Genomic DNA, 14,654 nt, shown 5'->3' with positions numbered 1-14,654 from the left:
CTACGAATTCTGCTACGTCTCGTTTCATACCCGGCCACCAATAATTCTCCCTGATAGTCCTATACATCTTGATGCTTTCGGGATGTAATGCATAGGCAGATGAATGGGCTTCTTCCATGATCGCCTGTCTCAACTAGTTTTCCTCAAGAACACAAACTCGGTCTATAAACATCAAGACGTTATCCTCTCCAAATCTGAACTCTCTGACTCCCCCATTTTGAATTTCTTTTCTTAACTCATCATCAGATCTCTGAATGTCCTTGATCTGATTAAGTAACGAAGGTCGCACAATGAAGCTTGCCAATAAGGATCCATCCTCACCATTTCTTAACTAGACCCCAAGAGATTTCATCTCTAATAATGCTAGAAAATAACAACTCTGAAGTGCTGCTAAAGACGATGAAGACTTACGACTTAAGGCATCAGCTTCAACGTTCGCCTTTCCCGGATGATAGTCTATCACCAAGTCATAATCTTTTATCAACTCCAACCATCGCCTTTGCCTCAAATTAAGCTCCTTTTGGGTGAGCAAATATTTTAAACTCTTGTGATCCATAAATATCCGGCAATGCTCACCATACAAGTAATGCCTCCAAATTTTTAAAACAAACACCACTGCTGCTAACTCTAAATCATGGGTAGGGTAATTTGCTTCATGCTTCTTCAACTGTTGGGAAGCATAAGCTATTACTTTCTCATCCTGTATCAACACACACCTTAACTTAAATGCATCATTGTACACCACAAATCCCTTACCACTCACAGGAAGTGTTAAAACAGGAGCGAAGGTTAACCAGTTCTTTAGCTCCTGAAATTGATTCTCACAAACATCATCCCACATAAACTTAACTCCCTTACGAGTTAGACGGGTCAAAGGAGCTGTTATTAAGGAAAACCCCTGAACAAACCTCCAATAATAACCGGCTAATCCTAGGAAACTACGAATCTCCGTCACTGTCTTAGGTTGCTCCCATTGTAAAATTGCCTCTATCTTCTTGGGATCAACATATATTCCAGCTCTCGATACTACGTGTCCCAAGAATACCATTTCCTGTAACCAAAACTCACACTTCGAAAACTTTGCATACAACTGTCTTTTCCGTAAAGTTTGTAATACTATACGCAAGTGGGTAGCGTACTCATCATTATCTCTCGAGTAAACCAGTATGTCATCAATGAACACGATAACAAACTTGTTCAAGTAAGGGTGGAACACCCTGTTCATGAGATCCATAAAAGCTGTCGGTACGTTAGTTAACCCAAAAGGCATGACCAAGAACTCATAATGATCGTACCGAGTCCTGAACGTTATCTTGGGTACATCCTATTCTTTAATCCTCAACTGATGATACCCAGACCTCATATCAACCTTAGAAAATACTGTAGCTCCCTGTAATTGATAGAAAAGATCATCAATCATCGGTAACGGATACTTGTTCTTAATGGTCATTCTGTTAAGCTGTCGGTAATCGATACATAACCGAAGTGTACCGTCTTTCTTTTTCACAAACAAAATCGGTGCTCCCCACGGAGATGTACTAGGACGTATAAAATCCTTGTCCACTAACTCTTTCAACTGCACTTTCAACTCTTTCAACTCTGCTGGGCCCATTCTATATGGAGGAATAGAGATAGGTGCGGTACCCGAAAGTAAATCAATAGTGAATTCGAACTCACGATCCGGAGGAAGTCCTAGTAATTCATCAGAAAATACATCAGGGAACTCACTTACTGCAGGGACATTCTCTAACTTAGGTTCCTCCCTCGATATATCAATCACGTGAGCCAAGTATACCGGATATCCCTTTCGTACCAATTTCAAAGCTTTGAGGGCCGAGATTACACAAAACGGTAATACTCGACGCTCCCTCGTAAATACAACTTCTGCTCCCTCTAAACTCTGGAGAATCACTTCTTTCTTAAAACAATCCACTTTTGCTCGATGAGTGGACAACCAATCCATACCCAAGATCAAATCAAAGTCCCGAATCTCCAAAGGGATTAAATCACCCATGAATTCTTCTTCCCCAACTTTAATACCACAGTCTCTATAATACGCATTTCTTACTAATCGCTTGCCTAGAGGAGTATGCACTATAATCTCTTCCTCTAATGATGGCAGGTTCTTATCTGAGAATGATACAAATGATATGCTCACGTATGATCTATCGGAGCCTGAATCTATCAAAACATGTGCATCTCTATCAAACACAATCATAGTACCTGTCACGGTGCTAGGTCGAGCTCGGGCTTCATCTTCAGTCACTGCAAAGACCTTGGTCAAAATCTGGGGCTGCAGTTTGGAAGATGGCTGCTCTGGGGTATTACTCCCCATGCCTGACCTTATCACTGGGCCCTGTCTGGATTGTGACCCCGAAGTGTCTCTCCGCTATATACTAGGACGAGTCAAAGGAGTAGAAGTAGTTATTGTACCTCGTCTCAACTGAGGACAATCTCTCTTGATATGCCCTTGTTGGCCGCATTGAAAACACTTTACAGGTTGTCTACATGACCCAACATGAAATCCTCCGTAATTACGGCATCTGTCCAATCCTCTTAAAGTCCTCCCCTGACTACTCATCACTGGTCGATCAAATCTAGAAGATTTCGGCTGCGACTGTTGAGATTGAGGTCTAGTGGATGCCACAGATGCTGAGGTAGTACTTCTTGCAGTAGATGTCGAATCTCTGCCTCTCTTTGAAGACTGACCCGGGAACGTAGGCGGATTTTTTCTCTTTGCGAACTCAGCTCGGATCCATCTATTCTCAGTGGCGAGCTTCTCAGCCCGTAAGGCCATCTGCACAACTTCCTTATGTGGCTCTATACCAGTCACTATCATCCGTTCCCTGATCTCATTACGGAGCCCTTCCTCGAAATAATTTGCCTGATCATGCTCAGATTTCACCAGATCCGGCACATATAACATTAACTCGTTAAAACGAGTCTCGTACTTCTCTACAGTTAGATTTTCTTGTTTCAAGCTCATAAATTCTCTTTTCTTTTCTTTCTGATGAAAGTAAGTAAAATACTGACCATCAAATTCTCTGAGGAAGTCAGACCATGTTTGAGGAGTTGTGAAACGGGACTTCACCGAATTTCACCAAGTATGGGCCCTCTTCTCTAGTAATCTAGTAGCCACCATTAGCTTCATGTCGTCATCTAATCTCATATCAGAAAGAGTCTCAAAAACTTGATTAACTCAATCCTTAGCTGCAGTCGCATCCAACTCACCAGTAAACGAGACGCAACCCAACTGTCTAGCTTCCTTCAATTTCTTAGAAATGGAGACATCCGGTGTTTGGGGTGGAATAGGAGGTGGTGGTACTGGGACTGTTACAGGGAAAACAGTGGGTGAAACTGGACCAACCTGAGCCTGACCTGTAAGAGTAGCGAGAAAAGCCACTAATGCTTGAGCTACCTCGATTGTCATGGCAGGTACGCCAAGAGTAGCAACAGGTGGTGGAGGAGGTACAGGAAGGTTCGTAGACTCAGCAGTAGAAACTGCTCTAAAAGAAAACGCAGCCGACTCCTCTTCTATGAAATTCGGTCGACTTTGTCTGGGGTGACCTCTTCCCCTACCGGTAGATCTAATAATAGGTGGTAGCTCACATCAAGAAGGTATAATGATCTACAAAAAGAACGAAATTGGTTTAGACAACTTAAGACTCTATATGCAACTACATGCAACTGACTAATCTTAACTGGGCCACACTGACATTGTAAATTATTTTAAAAATAACTTTAAATCTAAGAACTTTAAAAATCAAAAACTTCTTTCAAAACCATAAGCTTTTAAACCAAAAGCTCTGATACCAATTGAATTGTCATGACCTAGAACCTCCCTCGGGCCCATGACAACGGTCACGACGTCTCGATTGACACTCATTACCCGGAATGTCAACTGAAATCCCGCAAGGCTTACATATCAGTTTCTTTCCTTTTTTGTGAGCAATCGTTGTTAAACATTCCATTTAAAATAATTACCGGTCATTTTCGGCTCAAATAAATCCAAAGAAATTTTTTTTAAAAGGATTTATAGACAAATATCACTATTCAAAATATTAATTAAAATATAGCATTTTTATATAAAATAATATTTATAGAAACACATGTAAGAAATCTTTTGTAATGTGTAAGTAAAATAAATTCATACATACAAAAATTTATTAAGTTATAATGTACAATAATAGTTACAATGACAAGTGGCCCAAAAAACACCCAGTGTTGGTGCTAGAAACCTACTGTCTGTGTGGTAGAGATGTCAATTGGAATTCTCGACAAAATAGGGTATCTACAAGCTACCACAGACTTGAAATGTTTGGAAATGAGGTAGGTGAGATTTTTGCAATCCCAATGAGTAAACAGACATTATCATAAATATCTAAAGGCGAGTAAAATGGAGGTAAGTTTAAACAACAAATCACAAACCATTTCATAATGTTTTCAATTTATTTCTTAAACCATAAGATATTTGTAATTTACCAAAACAGTTGTTAAGGCTTATGTCTTTTATAAAAGAAAACAAGGCTCAAGCCAAAACTAATCCTCGGGGATACCTTGGCCGAGGCATCTAACCGAGTCCGCCAAGGTTGTTATAACATTTACATGTGAAACACATTTTTATTTTTAAAACAAGCCGTTCCTTGGCGTTGGCCGAGTCACACATTCACGTGGGGGTTCGACGTGAAGTGAGCTCTAATACTACCTCGGGAATTACCCTCCTCGCCTCTACAACTGGAGTAACTATATAATCGGGTTTACCGTGCCCCTCTAATAGGCAGTCCATGGAAACCCGTCACTGCAGTGACTAACCCACCAATTTTAATAAAATTTCTACAGTATAATGTGGCTTTTATTTATTTATCCAGCTTGCATAGTAAAAACAGCTTACATAAATTTCCCAATGCACTTACAAAATATAGCCACATATACTTATATCTCATAAGCCATTCATAGGAAAATATATAATTTTCAAGATAGTTAATAGCCTCCAATTACTCAATTTCATAATCAACACAATATATTTTTTTTGTCACATTTATTTCTAAAACATCAAAAATCCTGTTTTAATCTCATTTTCGTTTCATAAAATACATAAAGAGCATTTTTAAAATAACTCTAGATAATTCACAATAATAATAGGTTTACTCACCGTTTGTACAAACTAATTGCTTTTTAGGTGCCCCGATAACTACTCGTCGGGTACGATTTCCTTGCCTTTACCGGAAGGCTCTCCTCCTAGACACATTGCAAAAATTTACTCAATTCATCACATTAATGCTAAATCACTATATATTTGACTTAAATCCTATACTAATGCATGGTATGAAATGCAATAGCCAAAAATGGCTTAAACGCGGTATTAACCTATTTTTGGCACTTTACCCGATAAATTGCTAACGCGCTCCATTTTAGCTCTAAATCATCCCATTCTCTCTCCAACATTTCTAACCATTAAATATCAGCCAATAACCTTCTAAAAACAACAAAATCAGCTCACTCCCTTCCTTGGAAAATTCGGCCAAAAATGGGACATTAACTCGGTTAATTTTCTACTTTGTTTTTCTATCACGTTTAATCGTTTTTCATCATTTTCTCTTCATTTTCCTTAGAATAAAATCAATTCATCATCATTGTACAGCATTGAGCATCCAGCCAAGAGTGGGTATTGTGAAAATTTAATGATTTCTTGCCCAATTTAATTTCTAAACACATTTAACTAACTAAAACTATCAATTTAACTAAAAATCAAAACCTAAAAATTTCAATTTCTCTCCCCTAGAATTTCGTCCAGCCCTTGATATCACTTTTTGATCTCTCTCCTCAAGCATGCTAAATGGAAATAAAGGCATAGGAAAGGTAGAAATCAAGCTAAAATCGAAAAATCTTACCGTTAGACGCGTAAACAGGTGAAAAACGTGAATTCCCCTTTGAATTTTCTTGTTTCTCTTTGGTTTTTCTTTTTTTCTTCTTTTCCTCTCTATTTTCTCTCTTGTTCTCCTTTATGGCCGGCCAGCACATAAAATGGGGTTTAAATGGGCTGACTTTTCATTAAAATAATATTATATCATTAAAAAAATACCACGTGTCACTTTCCCATTTGCCCATTTTTAAAATTTCATCCATTTGTTTCCAAATTTTCACCATACACTTGTCCCACATATCCATAGCTTAGATAAAATTCTCAGACTTATCCAAAGTCTCGGTGGAGTAATTTTTGAAATTTACACTTTTACCCCCATAAAAGTAAAAAATTACATTTTTACCCAAAAAACTGAAAAATTGCCCATAGACATATTTTTTATCCCTTATACTCATACCATTCTCCAATTTGTCAAATGTGATCTAAATTCTCTCAAAATCTCAAATTTTGTCTACAGGAGGAAAAATTACGATTTTACCCCTGAACATCAAAATTTTTAATTTTTCCCCAAATGAACCCTCGAACTCCGAATAATCATTTTTAGTCATTCCTTGACTATAAAATGTTAAATTTCATCCTACGATTCCTATTTGAACTAGTTCGAGGTTAAATCAATTTAAGTGTACCGTTAGGTACAATACCGGGTTTCGTATATTCTTAGGGACTTTCCTAGCATAATAACATGTTACTCAGTGCATGTATGTTATGACATGTATTTATAGGGTCGGGTTTTACAATTTTATTTAATACCGTACATAAACTGATTGGGCAAAAATCACCCCATGAATTTGCATCCGGTTTCTTAGATAAAAGAACTAAAGTTATAGAAGTTACTCCCCTCAGCAACATAGCTCTATTGATGAAACTCCTCACTCCTGCCAAAAGATCATCTGCAATTATGGGCCAACATTGCTGATAAAAATAAGATGAAAATCCATCCGATCCTACTACACTATCTTTGTCAATATCAAAGACTGTTGCTTTCAATTCTGTCATGGTAGGTTCTGCACACAAGCTATGATTGTAATGTTTAGAAATTAAATGAGGGATAAAACTAGCATTAAACCTAGTAAGATCTGTAGCTTCCGCCTTCAAGAGATGGGCAAAATAATCTATTGCTAAAGATTCAATCTGTCTCGGTTCCTCAATAATGTCCCCTTCACTATTTTTTATTCTAAAAATAAAGTTTTTCACGCGTTTTTTTTTTTTTGCACTCTCATATGAAAAAACTTTGCATTCCGTTCACCCTCTACCAACCAATGAACTCCTGATTTTTGTTGCCAGTACATTTCTTCGATGTTGAGCGGTGACTAAGCTTAGCATAGGCAAGATGAAGTTGCTACTGGTTTACAGGTGACTGGCCTTGCTGAAAAATTTACTCTCTCCCTCTTCTGCATATTTTTTCGCTACCTTAAAATTACCAAATATATCTCCAAAAACGTGTTTATTCCACTCTTTCAAACTCTTTTTGAGACCTATTTGCTTAAGCCAAAAAGCCATCAACCTGGTTCCTTGCACTGGATCTTTCCAACACCTTTCTATAAAATTAAGAAAATCGTGATGTTTTACCCATGCATGAATAAACCGAAATGAGGACGGCTTTTGTAAAGAAGAATTGGAACATGAAACCAATAAAGGACAATGATCCGATCCATCACGATTTAAATGTTGAATCCTTGTGCTGGAAAAATGGGAAGCCCACTGCATATTAAAAATAACCCGGTCTAAACGCTGTAACATATGGCCATTGGTCCAAGTATATTTATTCCCTTCAAACCTTGCATCCATCAAGCCACAATCAATGAGAGTAAGTGCAAAATCTTCCATTGAACTTGCATTTGGATCGGCCCCAAGAAGTTGTTCATCTTTACTAAGTATTACATTAAAATCTCTTCTTACCAACCATGGTTCTTGAATTCCAGTAGCTATAAGCCTAAAAAAATCCCATAAATTTTTTCTTTCCAAACAAGTGCACTTAGCATAAATAAAGGAAATTTGAAAAGATAAAAGGAGCCAAGGAACAGAAATTTGGGCATGCAGACATTGGGGGTGATCAAACCTGATGGAGCATAAAACATCATGTTTCCAGAATATCCATATTTTTTTAGAGCAATTACAAGTTGCTCCCTCAAACCCCAACTTCCTTCTATAGAATTCCAACAGAAACCCATGCACCATCAATTCAATGGTGCATCAACTGTAACTTTTTTATTCTTCTTTGGATGACTTTACCAACCACTCCCCCCACATTCCAAATTAAAGCACTGATCATGGATATGTTTTAAAAGTGAATTGCATGGAGACAGAATCTTCACAGGTTCTATCTGTCAACGAGTGAGCTTCATTTTCAGAAGAGACATCCTCATATGGGTTGTAAGACAACTCACTATCAGATTTCCTTTTTCTGGAAGCCACAGGGTGATATTCAATAGGTTGACTGCCCGATTCTAGTGATGGATCCATGTTGGAAGGTGATCTGCCATCATCATCATCATCTTGCATCTATTCTGCCTTTCCTCGGCTTATGCTCCCATTTTGCCCATAGTCCTCATAATGATAATCTCTCACCGAATGCCCTTCACTGCTTGCATGGGGAATGGTTGCATGGGAAATAGTTAAACTAATTTCTTTATTTAAGCCGTAGTGTTCTTGCTCATGCATATCGTGGTCGGCTTGTTTGGTGCCTGCATGATGAACAGTGCCGAGTTGAAGAAAGCCATCTAGACTCACTTCATGACCACGACCGAGGTGACTCATTTCCAAACCCAACATAGGGATATATTCCCCACTGCCTTCTATCATTTCAGTTTGCGGTTGAATCTGTTGCTAGCCCTCCAAATGCCTGCCAACCTCTGATAGCTGCAGTTTACTACCACTAGCTATTATTGAGTCTGGCGCTCGGTCTAAGATCTGTTTTTAAATTTTTTTCTTTTGGTTCTTCCTAATGGTTACATTAGAGGCATTCTCCATAGCCCATTGCACATAATCACGAGTGTCAATATTCTCTACACTGTCAGACAGGTCACCGTCAGTTCTTGAACTTTCCTCAACTCTTGCATGAGTGGACCCTTGATCGGAAACCATTCTTGCCAAGACTGAAAGCCCCTTATCAGCTACAGATAAAAGAACAACATCCTCTCACACAGTAGGTAAATTTTCAGTTGATCCTCGACCCCCATGCACGGGTAATACCCGTTAAAAATTTCCTTCTGAGGCTTGCTTTTTGGCGGATAACTCTTCTTCCTCCTCTAAGATAATCCACTGTCTTTGATTAGTTTTGTGAGTACTACTACCCATCCTCTAACCTTTTTCCATTCCACGAATCACTACCCCCACAATGTCTCACCCTGCATCCATGCCGAGCAGCGCAGCCAAAAAAATATTTTTCTTCGCAGGATCACTGTTCACTTGCTCTATTTGCGCCTATTTTTCGATTCGATTTTGCTCCCCATATTCATCCTTAATGATCGTCTGAAATCTATTGAAGATCGGTACATTGGCATCCTTTGGATCCTTTTCTGATTCTATTTTCTTACCCATTTGATCCTTTGCCTCGCTTTTTCTCGGTTTACCGACTACTTGCCATTGTTTCCCATGTTTTGGCACCTCCATATGTTGATCTGCCCTTCTCTTTTCTGTGTTACTAGCTCGATCTTTTCTACCCTGGTTCTTATCATCTGTCTCCAAAAAATGATCTGTAGCATGATCTCCAAAGGGTTTATCCCAGTGGTTTCCAACCGATTTTGACTTAGCTGTTTCAGTTCTCTACCTCAGCACCAAACAGTTTGAGATCCCATGTCTGACATGATAGCAATGATTGCAATATTCCGACACAGGATAAAATTCAACCTTTTGTAAATACCAACTTGTGATATCATCTGAGCCTCTTTTACTCACAATAATCCAAACACTGTCCATTAGAGGCTTCAAGTAGTCGTATTCAATGCAAACTCGAGCCACGCTCGATTTGGTTCCATTTGCAGTTGCTTTATCCACACAAAGAGGGTTGCCAATGGATTTAGCGATCAACAATAATGCAAATTTCTCAAATAAATGTGCTCTAAGGTTTGGAAATGAGGTCTAAACAAGCACGATTGAAGGTTCTTTCTCTGGTTCAAAATCTGAAGTCCACTTAAACACCCGCATCTTCTGTTTTGCTATAAACCATGTTGGCTTGGTCCAAATTCTGTTAAAGTCCTGTTCGTTTGACAAATGAATTAAAATATGCTTATAATTCATCCATTGTATATTATAAACACCTGATAATCTCAAACCTACAAAGGCTTGTCGAATCTCAACCAACCTTGGCATTCGTGAGAATTTCCAGATGATTGAATATTTAAAAGGCTGCGTTAGGGCTTCTATCTCAACTTGTATAGTAGCAATAGTATTAGATTTTTCTTGATCTAATAAGCAATCGGACCATGATGCTTCAATTTTCAAAAAAGAAGAAAAAAGAGGAAACGATGTATTTAATATTAAAATCATTTTTTTGTGAAAAAGAGAGAAAATATTTACATAGTATTTGAATGCAGTTTTGAATTTTAGATTTTTTTTTCTCTCAATCTTTGTAAGAATAAAAGAATTCTAGATTTTAATATTCTATTGTTGGGTCTTCTGTTTTTTTTTTAGTTTTTGTAGAGATAGGTAGAGAAGAGGGAAATCATGATTTACATTGAAGAATGGTAATTTGTAAAGGGAAGGAGAGGAGAGGGAGATTAATTAAGAGATGGGTATTTCTTGAAAATTAATGTTTTTTTAAAAGAATAGAAGAAAAAGCTCCTCCTCGGAGCTTTTTTTTTAAGTTTTTTTTTTAAAAATTTTGTTCTTAAAAAAAACTGCTTATTTTTAAGAGCTTATCAAAAAATCATATTTGTCTTGGCTTTTGCTTTTAAGAGGTAAATAAGCTGAAAAAAAGCTAGGCCAAACATGCACTCAAAGCCTATTTGGCTTGGCTTTTTTCTAGTTTAAAAGTTATTATAAAGCTCTTATGAAAAATAATAGCTTTTAAAATTAAGCTAAAATTATTTGATAAAATTTTTTTTATAAGTTAATATTTTGATTAAAATTATCATAAAGGGTATTTCTTTTTTTGAGACCGTAATATTGTAATTATTTTTAACAGATGAGGATATTTTTGGAATAAAAATTAAAATTCTCTTGCATTTTTAAAAAAAGAGAAGAAAAAGCTTATCATAGGAGCTTTTCCTGAAGCTCTTTTTTTTTCAAAATTCTTTTCTTTAAAAAAAAAACTATTTTTTTAAGAACTTTTCAAAATTTATGTTTGGCCTAACTTTTACTTTTAAGAAATAGATAAGTTGAAAAAAAGTCAAGTCAAACAAACACTAAATACATTTAATTTGAATAAAACAAGCCAAAAAAAAAAAAAAAGAAACTAGAAGTTGCATGTTTTGAAGTTCAAGCCACATTGATGGCTCAACAAACATCAAAATTGACATCCCATGAATCTTTCCTTGCAACTGGCAGTTTTATGTTTTGCCTTTTAAGTTTCTATCTTTGAGTGCTTCACCTTATTTTTCACATTTCTGGTTTCATGCATCATTTTATAATATATAATATTTGACGTAAAATAATTAAAAAATGTCGTAATCAACTTAAGATAAACTATTATGATTAGAAACGTAATAAAAGGTAACCATAAGTATAACATATTTTTATATATTCGAACATTTGACTTATTAATTGATGCATGAGTTTAAAGAGAAGAACTCGAATCCCCTTTCTCCAAATTAAAAAAAAAAAGTATAACGTATTTTTAGTTTAAACTTAAAAAGTAAAAGGCATCATAAAGTTGAAAATATATTTCTTAAAAATTTTAGAAAATAGAAAATCCAATTTTTATTTGTAAAAAATTTTATAATAATTTGTACCCCTCAGCTAACTACCTAGTATCCATACTCGAAAAGTATAATTTCACACAATTAAATAAAATATTAATGTTAAAAATAACATTTTAAAATATTAACATAAACGTGTGAGAATAAAGATAAATAATATGTAACATTTGATGTATAATAAGTAAAAAATGTCGTAATCAACTTAAGATAAATTATGATGATTACAAACGTGATAAAATGTGACAATAAGCATAACATATTTTTAGTTTAAAGTTAAAAAAGTAAAAGGCACCATAAAGTTGAAATTATCTTTCTTAAAATTTTTTAAAGTAAACGTGTCAAATTAAAAGGAAAAAGTCATATCATTTATTGTAAAATAAAATAACTCAATATTTAGTTTTTTTTATGAAAAATTATAGAAAATAATTTGTACCCTCAAACTAGCTAACAATAATTTTACATAAAAATATAATTTTACACAATTAAATAAAATATTAACATTTTAAAATTTAACACTAACGTGTAAATATAAAGATAAAAATACATAACATGTGATGTAAAATGGGTAAAAAATATCGTAATCAATTTATAATAAATTATAATGATTTTAAACGTAATGAAGTAAGAATAAGCATAACTTGATTATAATTTAACATAAATAAGTAAGATGCACCACAAAGTTAAAATTAATTTTTTAAAAAATTTAATATAAATGTGTAAGAATAAAATAAAAAATGATATCACTTATTATAATTTTATTTCAAAGTCGGACATAAGACAAACACGAATTATACCATCATCTCAACCAAGTTTATAGGTATCCCAACCATGGTCCATGGATATGTGGCCCAAAAAAGAAAAAATTATTGTCCATGGATGAATAATAATGTGAGTGACCTGCCCTGCAAACAATATTACCGAACTTCCTGCCTTCATTAGTTCCCAAAATTGCAGATAATCTGCCACTCCAGATCCATTAAACACGTTCAAAGAAACTGATAGACGTCGATCCACGTAAAATTAGTAAAGCAGTAAAGATCAAAAATCAAATGGAGACATGTACCAGATATGATGTATCTGCAAAATTCTGTTTTGTCTTTGGATGTCTTGTCAGTTGCTGTGTCCACCATGTTTTTTCTCTTTCTATAACAGTAGCGGAGTTCGAATGTGTGTCCGAGCTCGTTGTCTCTGAAGGGGATACAATTTCTGGGAACTTTGTCGTCACGGATCATGAGATTTTCTGGAACTCTGAGCATCCTGGAATCGAATTCACCGTGAGCTCTACTTGCATTGTCTGCATTCTTTTTTTCTTTTTCTCTTCCAAATTACATTTAGGGTGATTATGGTTTGGCACGCCGGATTTGCTCGAAATACACTTGAAAAATGGAAACCATGATTAAGAGATGCAGAGAATATTGTCAAATACGTCAGGATATAACGCAATCCGAGTCCCATAATAGTTTGATTCTGAAACAACAAAACCTTTAGCCTAGCCCAATTGGGAAGTTTATCTCATTCTTCCCTCCATTAAGGTAAAGGACAAATGTGAGCCCTGCATCTGCAAAAACCGAAGAACTTTCTCTTTTAAAATAATTCTGAGGGCTTTTGAGGCAGGTGACTTCTCCAGGAGGTAAGCTTGTGTACTTTCTGAAAGGAACATCGGGGGATAAGTTCGAGTTCAAAGCCCCAAGACGCGGAATTTACAAATTTTGTTTTCATAATCCTCTTACCACTCCAGAAACCGTCGCCTTCTACCTTCATGTTGGCCACATCCCGGAAACAAATGACGTCGCCATAAATGGTATTAGTTTATACTTAATGTTCACTTTACTTTTACCTTTCTGTATTAGCCCTTTGCACGCGTTATCTTCTGCTTCTTGTTCTTCTATCGTGACATTATTTGTGGATGACTAGTTTCATGACTGTCGAGTGTCAACTTCTTCCGCAGAACATTTTCATCCTACACATGTTAAGATTGCTGAACTGAGAGAGGTGTTGGAGTCTGTTACAGCCGAGCAGAAGTATTTGAAAGCACGCGATGCTCGCCATCGATACAGTTAGTTTTCTAATCTCCTTTGTATGTCCCTGATTGACTAAATACAATTTGAAACATGTATTCATCCAACATTATATAATTGAACACATTTTTCTCTCTTTTTTTGCCCTTTCCAAATGCAGGCGTCTCGTTAGATTTCAATAGTTTATTACTTTTGGGACAAAAAAAGAACGACCTTACCTTTGATTGTTGGTGACTGCAGCAAGTGAGAGCACCAGGAAACGTGTAGTCTTCTACACTCTTGTCGAATACTTTGCTTTGGCTGCTTCAAGCGTGCTTCAGATTGTGTACATTCGCCGTTTGTTCAGCTCCTCCCCTGCTTACAACAGAGTCTAACTTTTTTTTTTTTTTTATTTCAACATTTTATTGTATAATTTCTTCTGATGGCTCTGCTATCATCACTGAACTCCTTAAGCGCTTGTTGAATTAATGAATTCGGTGGTTCAAGTCGGAAACTGTCTGCCATAAACCCATCACTGAAAATTTTACACTCTTAGCCAAGAAAATGAGATTATTATTCGTTAAGGGAGTATAATTCTAGTTCAACTACCTCGAGATCACCCAATATTGTCACGAAGAAAAAGAAAGTGGGATGATTAAGTCCGTGGCAAATGGCAAGTATGCCTTGCACATGATTCAAACAAGTATTTGCGCCCTTTATTCAGCTACTACGACAAAAGACGCGGAGAAAATGCCACGATTACAGGTGGGTTATCTACCTCCACTGGGGAGGAGTTGGTCATACCGTGCAACAAAATGTAGTTTGGAAGGCAAGTAGTTGTTTGATGTGAATCGATGATAGACATGATTACCGTCA

General features: G+C 36.2%; 1 long non-coding RNA gene across 1 annotated transcript; it reads left to right on the top strand.

Annotated features, from left to right (window-relative positions):
• On the top strand, positions 12,582-14,436 carry LOC18613272. The gene is made up of 3 exons (XR_001927800.1): positions 12,582-13,582; positions 13,730-13,837; positions 13,960-14,436. It is a non-coding gene; the product is annotated as an uncharacterized LOC18613272 (long non-coding RNA).

The sequence above is a fragment of the Theobroma cacao genome, chromosome 1 (genome assembly GCF_000208745.1).
Source record: "Theobroma cacao cultivar B97-61/B2 chromosome 1, Criollo_cocoa_genome_V2, whole genome shotgun sequence".
Taxonomy (NCBI): domain Eukaryota; kingdom Viridiplantae; phylum Streptophyta; class Magnoliopsida; order Malvales; family Malvaceae; genus Theobroma; species Theobroma cacao.
The sequence above is the reverse complement of the archived record's forward strand: the minus strand, read 5'-3'. Positions and strand labels throughout refer to the sequence as shown.